The 14,766-nt window shown below is 46.0% G+C and overlaps 1 long non-coding RNA gene across 1 annotated transcript; it reads right to left on the reverse strand.

The window, feature by feature from the left end:
* Nucleotides 1–12,342: 12,342 nt before the first annotated feature.
* On the reverse strand, nucleotides 12,343–14,542 carry LOC111859904 (uncharacterized). Its single transcript, XR_002841924.2, has 3 exons — nucleotides 14,488–14,542; nucleotides 13,072–13,186; nucleotides 12,343–12,763 (listed from the first exon to the last, which is right to left on the reverse strand). It is a non-coding gene; the product is annotated as an uncharacterized lncRNA (long non-coding RNA).
* Between the last annotated feature and the right edge of the window lie 224 nt (nucleotides 14,543–14,766).

Here is a 14,766-nt window from a genome sequence, read left to right on the forward strand (position 1 = left end):
CAGGCTATGTCTGAATAACTATAATGCTAAAATGAATAGCGCTTAGCAATAAGACACTCCATTACCCACAATTCCACACTCTGCTGCTGCCCTTTAATCAAACATGCCATCCGGTGGCTCTGTGCGCTCCACCTTTTGCTGCATTGTGCCCCGAGGGCGGAGGCTCACTTTTGTATCGCCGTAAGAATCAGCCTGTTGACTGTGGGCCACCCTGTTCATTCTTGCATTGGAGGCATGAATCCAAAGTGGCTCACAAGCGGCTGAAATATACCTGCGAATGTAAAGAGCTATCATACGTGATGTGAGCAATCCCGCTATCCTCTGCCAGCATTTTCCCTCCCTTTTCTTATGCTATACCTTCATCTATTATCCCTTTCTTGTTCCCAATCACTCAACTAAATCAGTGTTGTATGTATCATAGGATGTAACAGCTTCTGCATTACATATGTGGATGTTTGTTTGATGAATATAAAAATCAGCTCCTAGTAATGGCCACACAAGTCATTACACGAGTGGCACCCTCCTTCTCTGGTTAATAGTAGTACCGCACTCAAAGTCAATGCAGTTGACGGATTAAAATAACATTAATACGTTGTTTAATTAGCAACACTGCTTTCTCAGCACTAAGCTGATTTTTTCTTTTTGTTTAATGTCTCGGTGATTGTTTTTTCTTTGTTAACGTAAGTGCATGCGGTCACGTCAGAATGTCACTGATACGGTGTGTATCCATGTTTATACAGGGCCTCTGTTTCTGCAATGATTAAGAAATCCCTCGAACTGCAGGGGATGTAGTCGCTCACAAAGCCCATTATCCTACCTCCGCGGATTAACCTGGCGAAATCGCCAAAACGGCAAATCGATCAGGACAAAGGAGGATTTCTGAAGGGGACAAAGGCGGGGGGGGAGCCATATTTGAGGCACAAACGTATTTGATGGTAGAAAACATGCTGAAGCACTATGGCAGGCGGAATTCAAAGTATCAACATGGCAAGGTGACCATGGCACGCGTTCATGCCGCTCGGAGGAGATCTTGGCCCGCTCACCTTCTGCGGGTGGATCCACAGATTGCCAGGCTCTGTCCCATTTGGCATCAGTACCAGGGTTTTAAGGACTGGAATCGGTTTATTTTTACGAGCTCCTCTTTGTAGCTCTCAAGAAATGCAGAGCGGCCCTTGTGGTCTGGGACTGGCCAGAACTGCAGGCCATAAGTTTAAGGCGTTTGAAATTCGCATCAAAAGCCTGTTCCTTACTGAATCTCTCTACATGTTCCAAATGAACTACCCTTTATGATGCCTGAATAAAACAGTCAAAACAAATGCCATAGCACATAAATAAATCAAGGGGCCTTTACTGACCGTAAACCCTTGGACATTTAAATTTAATTTTTGCGCTTAATGCTCGCAAACTGACTCTGTGGCATAACTTTGGGATTTATCTCAGTTGTAAAGACAGAACACCTTGTGGATTTGCAGCCTTGTCATAACATAAATTGCTCTATCGGGGGTAGACATAAAGATCCCCATTTAAACACGACGAGCCATGTGTATGTGCCTTTTTAAGCGAGTGTAAAAGAGTGACAAGTTGTCACAGTGGGATCTTAGGCACATGTGGTTTCAGGAAGGTGCTCAAGATGTAACTTACATTTTCCAAAAAGGAAATCACCTTTATTTACCGATTACCAGCTATTCAAATGTAGCTAAAAATGCATGACAGTAAATTCGGCATCCACAGTAGGGTTTTCTGACTGTAACTACTTTAGCACATGTGTGATGAATGTGGAAAAGTTATAGTTTGGGTCACATTATAGACAGCAGTCATCCATTCTCGAGGTCAGCAGTAGACTCCAGGGTTATAGGTCAGTTTTGATCCCTGTTTACTATCCAGAAATGCACTTCTTACATAAATACATCCCGCGTAAGCAAATGCATACACAGTATACACACAAAAGCTCACCGCCTGCTCTGACTTCCTCGGCAGAGTCTGAATTCAAGCTCCTTCTCAAACAGAAACCCAGATGCGTCTCAGACATGTGGGACGCACATGCACTCAGCGATCCTCCGGTAGTATGTTTGATCACGTCCCACCGTGTGCTGGTTGATTCCCAGGATAGGTTAACTCGGCCTCTAATAGTCTAGGGAGACTCATAAAATCCTGAAAGTGCAGGCATGTACACACAGCGTGCACACACACACATGCCCACGTGTAATAAATCTCCCCCAGTGCGTTAAACAGAGATAACGTAAAAAACGTGTCGCAGTACATAAACCGTTAAATGCACATGCTTCCAGAGGAGGGATGAAAGTGAATTTATGTAGCCGGCACGTCCCTTTGGCAGCTCACCAAACGTCAGTTTGCTCTGAACTGGTCGGGATTAAATATAATTCCCTCCCTGAGCAGACAGCGAGCGAGCAAACATTCACACATTTACTCGCTAATCTGTGAGATATTAACAATCAGGCAAGTTAGGAGCCCATTTACATCTCACTGCTAAGAGTTTCACACATAAATTAACTTCCACCCCCCTCCCCTGTATAAGTTTTGCTTCCATACAACATACAACATTTCCTTGACTCAGATTCATACAGTAATCCCTGTGACAATTCGATTATTTCTTTCTAGAGTAACAAAGGGAGGTTTTTCTATCCATTGAAACGTGTAAATTTACATTGCTGTAATTTAGTTATTTGATATTTTATTGCATTAAAAACCAATAAAAGACTAAAAGACAGAGTATGAGGCCTTGATGATTGAATAATGATTGAATAATGAATACATAACTAGATGTTATGTCCAGCATTACTGAAGTCACATGGTTTGAAAAAAGAGCTTTAGGAAAATGACACTCTCAATTCTCCTCATAGATAAATCTCACACACATCTACAGCTAAACTAGGGGTTAGTATATAAAGACCTCAAACTGTTAGGATTACAGTTACATCAAAATCATTGTTTTACTTGCCAGAAATGGCAGAGCTTGCTGTAATATGTCCTCCCAGTCTACATGAATAGCCTAGACCTTTGGCACAGGAAATTAATAGTCAAAGGTGAATTGCATTATTACCTCATTATTAAACCATTGCATTAAAAAAATAAAGAAGCAACAGTTCAGTGCTATGCTGAAAAAGGTGACCTTTAAAGGTGAGCTTTATTTTTATTTATTTATTTTTGTTTTACCTCGACTGAATGCAGAAGCAGTAGCGCCTACTGTGAGCTCGCACATTCACCTCAAACTGCAGTTTCCATTATAACCCTCCTGCTCCAGTTGTGTCCATCCATGTCTGTGAATGGGAAGGCTTGTCTGTAAATGATGCTCATGTGTAACAGGACTGTTTTTCCAGATGAATCCCACCAAACCCAATGTGTAAAGAGCAGACGATAAGCCTGGAGTTACAGTCTTACATACTTACATGTTTATCCATGATATGTGTATATATTATCACCTTTACAGTAACAGGTCCTAAAATGATATGTGCATATATTATCACCTTTACAGTAACAGGTCCTAAAACGATATGTGCAAATATTATCACCTTTACAGTAACAGGTTCTAAACCTTAATTACTTACAGTGAAGCAAAACAATACTTTCCAAATCATCATGCTGATTTTTATTATTATTTTTTTAAATTATTATTCATTGATTCTAGGTGCCTGTGGGGCAACAGGAGTCGTGTTAGTATTCTATTACATGCAAGTAATAATTATTGTTGCATAAATTACACAAATTAGAGAGGAGTGTTTGCAGGCAAGTGGGGACCCAAAATTCATGTATAAAGTGGTCTTACAATTTCAGTGTCATTGTACATTTTATGTTGTGTGTTGAGCAATTAAACCTAATTGCAAGCACGGCCTGTATCTCCAAACAGATAATGGTGGTAATTGAATTTAGGGCATACAGTGTCCTCCACCAGATCGTTTATTTAGAGAGGTGTTCCGCGGCTTTTTAGTTTTTGTGCTTGTTGAAGGAGACCATGTACATTAAAATGTTAGCTACATAGCCTAGCTACGCCTATAAATAAATATTCCACGGGAAAAGCGTAAGTAAATTTTCCTAAAGTGTTCCGGGATGTCCTGCTGTTACAGTAAAAGGAAAAATAACAAATAAAAATACAAAAACAATAATAATAATAATAAAAAACATTTTTTATAGGCTGAATACCACTGGCTGTTTAAGTGCATATGATGCTATGTTTGAGGAGCCTGTTAGAATATGTATGATGTCATAGATTATTTAAATATGTTAAGTGTGCAGGAGTGCTGAACACCGAAACTGAACATCTGCTGATGCCATGGGAGGGGCTGAGACCTCAGGTGTAAAAACCTGAAGACACAGAGTGAAGTACGTTACCTAAATGGCAGTGATGTGAAATGCTGCTTAGAATGAAAGTGTCAACAAAGCAACTGAACATTTATCCATCCATCCATCTATCCATCCATCCATCCTTCATCGACCCAATGATCCATCCATCCATCCATCATCGACCCAATGACCCATCCATCCATCCATCTATCCTTCCATCTATCCATCCTTCATCGACCCTATGATCCATCCATTCATCCATCCATCCATAACTACTTATGAAGTATGGAAAGGTATGGAATTAGATGCTGGTGTTTTCCAAGTCTGGATAAGCATGGAAAAAGGAAAGAAAGTATGGAAATATACTGGTGTTTCCAGGCTATTGCAACAAATTGGCTTACTATGTATTCTTAAAAAAAAACTGAATTTACTTATTGAGGTTTTTGATTAAATCACCAATGTCAGCGGGTTGTCAGGGCTGGAATGTGTGCAGAGAACAGCTTGAAGAGCAGCGTCCCAAACCGAGGAGGGGGGGTATGTCTGTGGGGTGCGCACTTGATTCATCTCCAACAAGGGAGATTGCTTGGGTTTCCAATCTCAGAAACGCACTATGACTATGGATCCCAAATGTGAGCAGAAAGAAAATCGTAAAATATGCATAAAGTTGTTCGACATTTCGAACATGGGCGAATTGTCAGCCTTGGCAGGCAGGAACATTGCTGTCCAGCCATGGTCAGCAGCAGATCGTGGCACAGAGTCACATCTTCTGTGGGGGGGGGGGGTACTGATATAGCAAACCACTGGGACCTTCGCCCCCAGTACAGTGGAATTTTTAAAATGAGTAGGAGCCGAGGAACCTGGAGATCACAGCCTGGAGGGGCATGCCAGCAGACTGTATTGTGCATTTATTTAGATACTCATTAGCTACTCATTAGATACTCATTAGTTACTCATTAGATACTCGTTAGTTACTCTCACACACTGCAGGCAAAGATGTGAAGGGGATGCACTCAGAGGATATTTCTGGATGTGTATAGCCACCAGTTCGCATGCCACTCCCTCACCCGGGCTGAAATATCACAATTTATCCGATTTATTACATTAAACTTAAGACGATTACATCAGGGATCTGACTTTTTCAGAAGGTCAAACTTTGCATTATTTTTAGTTTTTGTTATGTCTCGTCTATTTCATCGGCACAATATTTATGTATTTCATTGACCTCATTAAACGCACTAAATGTTCAGTCAGTAAGGATGGATTTCAAGGCTTGGTAATGGTTTGCATGCTAAAGCAATCATAAAAACAATAACGGAATGCAATAACATCTATATGATAAATATTATAATTCATTGTTGACCGGCACAGTGGCGCAGTGGTTAGCACTGCTAGCTAACTCCTCTCGGACTAGGGTTTCTCCCCACAGTCCAAACACATGGAAAGGTGAATTGGAGCTGTCCAGTGATAGGAGTGATCGGTGATCTTGCGATGGGTTGGTACCCCATCCTGGCCTGTAGCTTCTGGGATAGATCTGGGGGCTGGAGAGACGTATAGGACAAGTGGGTGCAGGAAAAGGATGAGTGGATAATTCATTCCTGGGGGGGTCAATTCTGACACCTAGAAACCAGCATTCCTCAAGAATGTTCTGTTCTGTTCCCGAGTCTCACATGCGCATTGTTGTGAAGGGCTGCCTTGCCATCTAAGCCTAACCCTTAGCCACCTGGGAGACACCCAGCACAGCCGTGTGTTAGATACGCAGCTGGATTTTATGCGTTTTTTTTCTTTTCTTTTTCATTTCTTAATCCTGAGGCTGTACTCATTAAATTAATTTTTACCATCAGTGAATTTTGAAACCTTGTCTTGGACCTGCAGTGCTGTCCATGGCAGTCAAAAAAAAAAATCATTAAAATATAAACTTTACCGTGCTGAAAGTTACAGCTTCTTCTGAGTTTTTTTTTCTTCCATTTTCAGAAATCAAATCCAAGCTCTTGGCCACGATGCCTGCCCGTGCATTACGGGAACTTCCAGAAAGTCGTCTAAGCATTAACCTCCCTTAAAAATGATTTAATTAAATAAAAAGAAATATACCACGGGAAATGCGTAAGTAGATTTTCCTAAAGTGTTCCGGGACGTCCTGCTGTTACAATGACAGGAAAAATAATAAATAAAAATACAAAAACAATAATAATAATAATAATAATAATAAAAAACAAGGCATCATGCATCACCTGTCTTGCACCCTCCACACAATCATTACTATTCATTAAGATGGCGTTTGCTTTGAAGTGACAACTGACTTGTAAACAATCAATGTGGAGCACATCTGTGGGGGGGCTGCAGGGGGGTGAGCTTAAGACTTTCGGCTGCCATGTCTCCACAGAGTAATTTGTACAGGAGAATATTATTGTTTTCCATCATGGTGACTCTGACCTGTCCAGCTGAATGCATACAGAGATTAAGATGAATGCCGTTACTGCTTGGCTGGGGCCAGCCCGTTTTGTGAAGGGGGGGGGGGGGGTGCGCTCCTCTCTAATAGCGTGATTGATGGAACGTGCCGTAGCTGGGGAGGGACCCATTAATCAGGCCTCCTGACTGAGTCCAATCATGTGGCTCACCTGCACAGTGACGGTCAGGGACGTGCTCGGGCAGGTGCCGACACCGAGGCGGGGGGGTGGTCGGGGGGGGGCATACAGGGGATCAGCTGACTGTCCGCGTCCCGCGTGATACCCCAGATGGGGAAGCAGGAGGAACAGGAACCGGGACTTGGGAGTGAGGAGACAGTGACAGGAAGTGCTTGTTTTTGTTTGACATGTTGGACAATGCTGGAAATATGGAGATAAGGAATGGGCTGGTGAACGTGTCCAAGCTGCCTGAGGCAGCGTGGCGTCCGGCCTGCGAGATAATTCCCCCCAGATGGGACTTTAAAAGACGGCAGCTGGACCGCAGCCAGGTAACTGGCTTGCAGCCACGTCCACATGCTCTGCATACAGGTGTTTTCTGGATTTGAGCGATGCTCACGTTCCTAGGAGACATCTTTATCGCTTCATCTTTATTACCTAATCTTTTCTTCTTCTGTAAAGCACAATTAACTGATCCTTTCGCATGAGATGTCATCCGACTTCCTGCAGCAGTGGGGCGTAGCTTGCAAACCCCAAAAAGAGAAAAAAAAATGGCCACCAGGTGACTTGAAATCAGGAACTCTGCATCTGTTGACAGATTGATTCCTGTTCTTTTCTTTGATAGGTTGACAAGGGTAGTTTGTGTAGTAATCACTCCATTTATTAAAAGGTAGAACAATTAGCAGCAAAAACAAGTAAAAAATGGCCTTTATCAAAACAATAAGATATTTTAAAGAGCGACAGAACAATACAGCAAAGCTAAGGTGCATCTCCTGCATCGCCTGCCGTCCGTCAGGCTGCTTTTGACAGTATGTCTGTTCCCACCGCTGTCTGGCTCATTCCCATTTGGTTTCCAGGTGAGACTAGGGGATGATGCTTTCTGTCTCCTCGTCTCTTCCGCTCCGGCTCCTTCTGCTCATCTCATACAGGCACAGCCCCCCCCCCCGCTCTTCCTGGGAGCGGCTGAGCAGAAAATCAGCCCGTGGAGCAGGTGGCGGCGGGCGACCGGGGCTCCGATTTATCACCTTGTCCCGCTCGGCGAAGTGGGGAGGCGAGCCCTTTTGCCGAGCGATTAGGCGCGCACTTGCCTGAAGCAGCACCCGCCTTTGGGGGGGGTGCCCCACGGATGGTCCTGTCGCTCTGTCAGTAATGGCCTGCCTGCCACAATGTCTCCCCAGGACCCTGACGAGGGAGGGAACGTGCCAGGAAGAGCAGGCGGGTCACGGCCCATTGGAGGCACTTCATGGCCTTCAACCTGGACCTAAACGCTTCCTAAGAAATGCCATTCAGCGTCATACCTTAGCATAAGTACATAAAACCAGCATGAGGACAGGGCCTCGGCCTCATGCCCCGTGATAGACTGGCATCCCACCCAGAGTGTACCTCGGCCTCATGCCCCGTGATAGACTGGCATCCCACCCAGAGTGTACCTCGGCCTCATGCCCCGTGATAGACTGGCATCCCACCCAGAGTGTACCTCGGCCTCATGCCCCGTGATAGACTGGCATCCCACCCAGAGTGTACCTCGGCCTCAAGCCCCGTGATAGACTGGCATCCCACCCAGAGTGTACCTCGGCCTCAAGCCCCGTGATAGACTGGCATCCCACCCAGAGTGTACCTCGGCCTCAAGCCCCGTGATAGACTGGCATCCCACCCAGAGTGTACCTCGGCCTCATGCCCCGTGATAGACTGGCATCCCACCCAGAGTGTACCTCGGCCTCAAGCCCCGTGATAGACTGGCATCCCACCCAGAGTGTACCTCGGCCTCAAGCCCCGTGATAGACTGGCATCCCACCCAGAGTGTACCTCGGCCTCAAGCCCCGTGATAGACTGGCATCCCACCCAGAGTGTACCTCGGCCTCATGCCCCGTGATAGACTGGCATCCCACCCAGAGTGTACCTCGGCCTCATGCCCCGTGATAGACTGGCATCCCACCCAGAGTGTACCTCGGCCTCAAGCCCCGTGATAGACTGGCATCCCACCCAGAGTGTACCTCGGCCTCATGCCCCGTGATAGACTGGCATCCCACCCAGAGTGTACCTCGGCCTCATGCCCCGTGATAGACTGGCATCCCACCCAGAGTGTACCTCGGCCTCATGCCCCGTGATAGACTGGCATCCCACCCAGAGTGTACCTCGGCCTCATGCCCCGTGATAGACTGGCATCCCACCCAGAGTGTACCTCGGCCTCAAGCCCCGTGATAGACTGGCATCCCACCCAGAGTGTACCTCGGCCTCAAGCCCCGTGATAGACTGGCATCCCACCCAGAGTGGACCTCGGCCTCATGCCCCGTGATAGACTGGCATCCCACCCAGAGTGTACCTCGGCCTCAAGCCCCGTGATAGACTGGCATCCCACCCAGAGTGTACCTCGGCCTCATGCCCCGTGATAGACTGGCATCCCACCCAGAGTGTACCTCGGCCTCATGCCCCGTGATAGACTGGCATCCCACCCAGAGTGTACCTCGGCCTCATGCCCCGTGATAGACTGGCATCCCACCCAGAGTGTACCTCGGCCTCAAGCCCCGTGATAGACTGGCATCCCACCCAGAGTGTACCTCGGCCTCAAGCCCCGTGATAGACTGGCATCCCACCCAGAGTGCACCTCGGCCTCATGCCCCGTGATAGACTGGCATCCCACCCAGAGTGTACCTCGGCCTCAAGCCCCGTGATAGACTGGCATCCCACCCAGAGTGTACCTCGGCCTCATGCCCCGTGATAGACTGGCATGACCTGGACACTGGCGATTTGTACTTTTTGAAGGGGATGTCACTCCTGGCTTTTTTAGATATAAAGAGAATATATCAATCAAATGCAAAGTTCCCTCAGTTTTTCTGTCCAGGTTTTCCTTCTGTAACAGGCTACATGACTTTTCTTACAGCCACAGAATTCATGCCTTCGTATAAAACTCTATTAAAGATGGTATTAAAGTCACAGAGCCATGGGATGACCCGTTCTTTGTCAACTTGGTTGTAGGGTTAAAATGAGCCCGGATTCAGACCCCCTTTGAGAACCCCCCCCCCCCCCCCCCGAACAAAGAGCCAATCTCCTGCTTTTGGGGCCGGTTGGGCAGGATGCCATTATAACAGTTGGAAGAATAACATCCCCCACTCGCCCCGAAATGGATTTATTTCTCTATAAATGATGGCTACATCCTGAAATGGATTTATTTAATGAATTGTTGCCCTATTGGTTTAAAAGCTTTTTTGTCCAGCTATGATTGATATCACCCCGCTGAAGTCCACCTTGTTTAGTGGTCCTTTCTTCTTAGTTATTCTATCATCATCACGGCTATAATTTACCAATCATATTAATGCTGATTAATTACGAAGAATAGTTCACGCTCCTGCATCAGCGCTGGGCTGCGCATGATGCGCTGGGTTGCGCAGCCTGCGATCCGGCCCGACTGCTGGCAGCTTTAGCCATCGGGGTAAATCACTCCGTCGGCGTGTCGGAGCTGCAGAGCGCGGAAAAAAAAATAATGCGCTAAGTTAGGCCTCGCATGTTTTTTCTTCTTCTCTCCCGTCGGCGGCTCGGCTGCATGAAGGACGAGCTCCGCTACCGCTGCCCCGGCCCGGGAAGCTTCCAGCTGTCGAAGGCGTCTGGCGCATTGGGAGGGGCGCTGTTTATAAGAGCACAGGCCCTTATGTAAGCACGCATGTTTGCCTGCGAGATGCGTCCCAGCAGTTTATCAGCATATAAATGCACGGCAAACCGATTTTTTCCAGGGGCAAAAACCATGATGTCCAGTGCATCGCGATAAATCTCTACAGGTTTTTGTGCTGAGCTTCAAGAAGATTTGAATATCCTTTTCTGGGCTGCAGAATATCTACATTCAGTGCATTGCAGTTTAGTTATTATATTCTGCATCTTAAAATCCCACCTCTCCTCAAACACGGGTCAGCAAATGGAAAAGGTGCCAGAACTACAGCACTACATGACTTTATTTATTTGCTTGGTCGGGATTTGAACCTATAACCCTCCTGTCAGAATTCCAGCTTTGTGACCTTTAGTGCCAACTACTTCCCCCTGAGATGTGACAGAGATCCTCTCAGATGCCCCACGGTGCGAGTGAAGCCTAATCTCACAGTGTTCTCACTTCAGGGAGCAAGGCCCTTCAGGAAGACAGTGGGAGGTGGGCTCCATTCCCACTGCTGCAACATAGGAAGCATCCAGATGTTCAGGCTTCTGGTGGAGTGTGGAGGAGGGTCGCGTTTCTCCCTTTCTAACAGTGATGGAGCTCCAGCCCACACTGACTTACCTCTAAGACTTCAGATTCTGTCGAGCTTAACTAACAGATGCCTCCTTCTGAGCTTCATAACTCTCCTTCCGCCCACGAGCGGCGGCCGCACGTGTCTGTGATGTCATGTGCCTCATTAGCATAAAATTCAGCCTAAAGGTACCCATATGTTGCAGGAATATAATGTTTCTGTCATCTGTGTGTGTGTGTGAGGGGGGTGGTGGCTTATATATAGAAGCCATGGAGTTAATGCCAGAAAAAAAGAGAGATACCTTCCAATGTTGTTTAGCAAAAATTCAGGCATTCAAACCAATGAGATTATATCTGTGATATTGTCCCATCTGCAACTCACATATTGGTTTTACCAAACAATAAACTGAAATTCTACGACTACCCTGTTTGAAGATCCCCAAATTCTTTGCCTAGACAAGTGTCTGTAGGGAAGGCAATTTATGTTGGATTCCACCACACACCCACTCACTTTATTTTTTTACACTCTCCCTCCCTCGTTTCCGCTGTCTTGTCTCACTGCTGCGAGCCCCCTTATTGCGCTGGGGTGTGTCAGCCTTTCACTGCGTGGCACCAAGGGGGTTGGAGGTTTGCAGGGATCCCCTGTTTTGTCCCGTTTTGCAGAACGCCACGCTGAGATACGCCGAGACGGCTGAGATGCGCCAACTCGTGCTAGAACTCGCCGTTCCATTCTGCTTCTGTTTTCCCATTTCACATGGTGGATAATCTGTACGGGGCGCCGAGCCGGATTCGGAGGTGATGACCGCTGTTCATGTGCAACACGGCTGTACCTCTATACACACCACACATATTCATGCCGGTAGCCGACACTGATCACAAATCAGTTCTTTATTTTCATTTACCCTCTTCAAGTGCCCTTAATCCTGAACTGTCACTTTAAGACAGTTTGCATCTGCTCCTCTAAGTCTATTGCCTTGTAAAATGCCTTTATGCAGGTGTCACAGCGGAGGGCACACTGTCTGCAATAAAGCGAAGGGGTGCATTACCGAGGCAGCGTATGAGAGGTGACATCCTTCGTTCTGCGTCAGCGCGGTGAAACCGGGTTACACGGAGGAGGTGGCCGGGTTGCCAGTCGGCCGGGGCGGACCAGAACCCCTCGCAGCTGACTCACCGGCATGCCGCATTGAATCGAGATGCAGAAAGAAAGGGATGAAGGATGACAGACGAGAAAAAGGGGGAGTGGGCGAGAATATTACATAATCCGCCTGATCTTGCCATAATGCACGGCGAGTCTTGAATCTCGCCTAATTAGGGTCTCTTTGTTCAAAGAGCAAAGGAAGTTTATGCAGGACTTAGGCACTGAAGTTTGAGCGGAAAAAAAACAAGAGCGAACATGAGTTTTTGCTTTTGGCTCCTTCAGCCTGAGCTCTGTGACGGGAGACTCTAGGGGCCGGTTTCCGGCGACGGCTCCACACAGGGACACTCACTTTCAGTCGTCCCCACAAAACCAGCTGTGCAGAATCTCCATTGCCAAACTGCTTATGATGGGTGCCATGCTAGACCAAACCCGATGAACAGATCCATCCACCGATTCGACCTCCTCACTTCCAGCAGACACGCCTCCCTGTGGGGACCCCTGAAAATGGACAGCGCGTGTTACTCTGGGATTGCTTGGGGTTTTCCAGCCTCAGCCCCCACGCCAATGACTTCAGATGAACTAAAGACTTTAAATATCCCTTATTGTGCTAATAAACATAATGTAATGCAAACTGGGGGATACTGGAATCAGATCATAGGGCCCAATCTGCAGTGTCCCCTGCCCTGTCACCTGTCCTTTACGGGCTAAAGCCCAGCAGGCTCCTAAACACAACACTGCTATTGGCAACAATGACTGTATGGATGCTTGACATCAGGTCTAAGGGGTGTTTCAGAGATGGGCATTACCTTCCAGCATCCATGGATTGGTTTAGCAGTCGTTGTTTCTGCTTGTGGCTGCAGTCCACGTCTTCATTTACATTGTTTCCTGAGCTCTCAGTAGTGTCTCCTGCACATCTCTGAACTGTTCAGTACACAGTAATTGGGGTGCAATTCAGCCCTGTTTATTCTCCAGCATTGTTGAGCAGAAGATGCCTCTATTAAATTGGCTTCATGGGTAAACAAAGTTGTCAGAGCAGAATTATTAGGTGCAGTCCTGTGGCCTCCTGGGTAAGGTGAGGCACCGCCTCTCTTCCGGAACATACGGACCAGACATCAAGAGGGGCAAAGCTTATTTTCTCCTTTCTGACCATCTCAATTAGGGATGTTATGTGCAGCACTGCAGAAGCTTTTGTAAGAGCAGCTGTTCATTTTAGCTTTATAAATCCAAATGTGCTGCTGCAGATAAGCAAGAATTGGTTCTTCAGAACTCTGGTTTTAAGGGCCACTAATAAAACAAGCTGGTTTTTATTCAACATTTTAGTTACTAGCTGTATTGTATTAGGGACTCAAAAGCTCACAGCTCATCTTCAGTCGTATTTTAATACTTCACAGTTCTGTGAGTTGTTCATCTCCAGAAATAATAACTACACTATACAGACGCACCCTGGGTTACGATGGTCTGTGTTAAAATATTCTGACTTTACGATGGGCAAGTGTTTTTCACTTTCAGTACATGATTTAATAAATTACATGAGATATTCAACACTTTGTTATACTTATTATTAGGCTTTATGTTAATGATTTTGCCCAACTGTAGGCTAATGTACGCGTTCTAAGCGTGTTTAAGGTAAGCTAGGCTAGGCTGTGTTTGATAGGTTAGGTGTACTGTATTAAACTGTATTTTCACCTTATGATGTCTTCGCCTTACGGTAGGTTTGCCGGAGCATAGCTCCATCATAACCCAGGGAGAGACTGTATTCATGTCACTTTGGATCCTGTTTGTTATTATCTGGGATTTTTAAAACCACGTTAAAGGGGTAAAGATACAGCTGAGAGGTGGCACCAAAAACAGAGGAAATCTGGCAAGGATGAGGCAATGCAGAGATGCATTAGACCCCAAGTGGGAGATGTATAAGTACCAAAAGCAGAAAAACCCAATACATAATAACAAGAGAATGGAAAAAGTATAGGCACCAAAATGAACAAATAAAATCACAAACAGAATTAGACTGATGGCTGGCAAACCGTGTTCCCTAGCTTTACAATCTAGATTCAGTCTGGACCTAAAGCCAGACAACCTCCAAATGACTCAGGCTTTGTTCCGTAAACAGGTTGTTGGTCAACCAGACCGAACCAAGGGCAACTCCATTACCTCAATCACTTAAATCACAATAAACCATTCTCCTGCAGTAAATCATTCCTTATTACATAAACTACAGTTACCTTAGCTACATTTTTACCATGCCATTCATTTCTTGCCGTTCTGACAGCCCCATGGGTTGGTATCAAGATAAAAACGTACCCCGGGGAATCCCCTACAGTGACACTTCCATGGTTCCATCTTTCTGATAGGAAACAAAACTACAACTCCCACCAGCCACCAGCTTGATAGATGGCACTGTAACAAAAAAGACAAAACCATCAATTAGATACATACTTTGAAGTTCAAATTCAATTTATTTGTATAGCTCTTTTCAGACGACCAGACTCGACACAAAGTGT

The sequence above is a fragment of the Paramormyrops kingsleyae genome, chromosome 7, assembly GCF_048594095.1.
Source record: "Paramormyrops kingsleyae isolate MSU_618 chromosome 7, PKINGS_0.4, whole genome shotgun sequence".
NCBI lineage: Eukaryota > Metazoa > Chordata > Actinopteri > Osteoglossiformes > Mormyridae > Paramormyrops > Paramormyrops kingsleyae.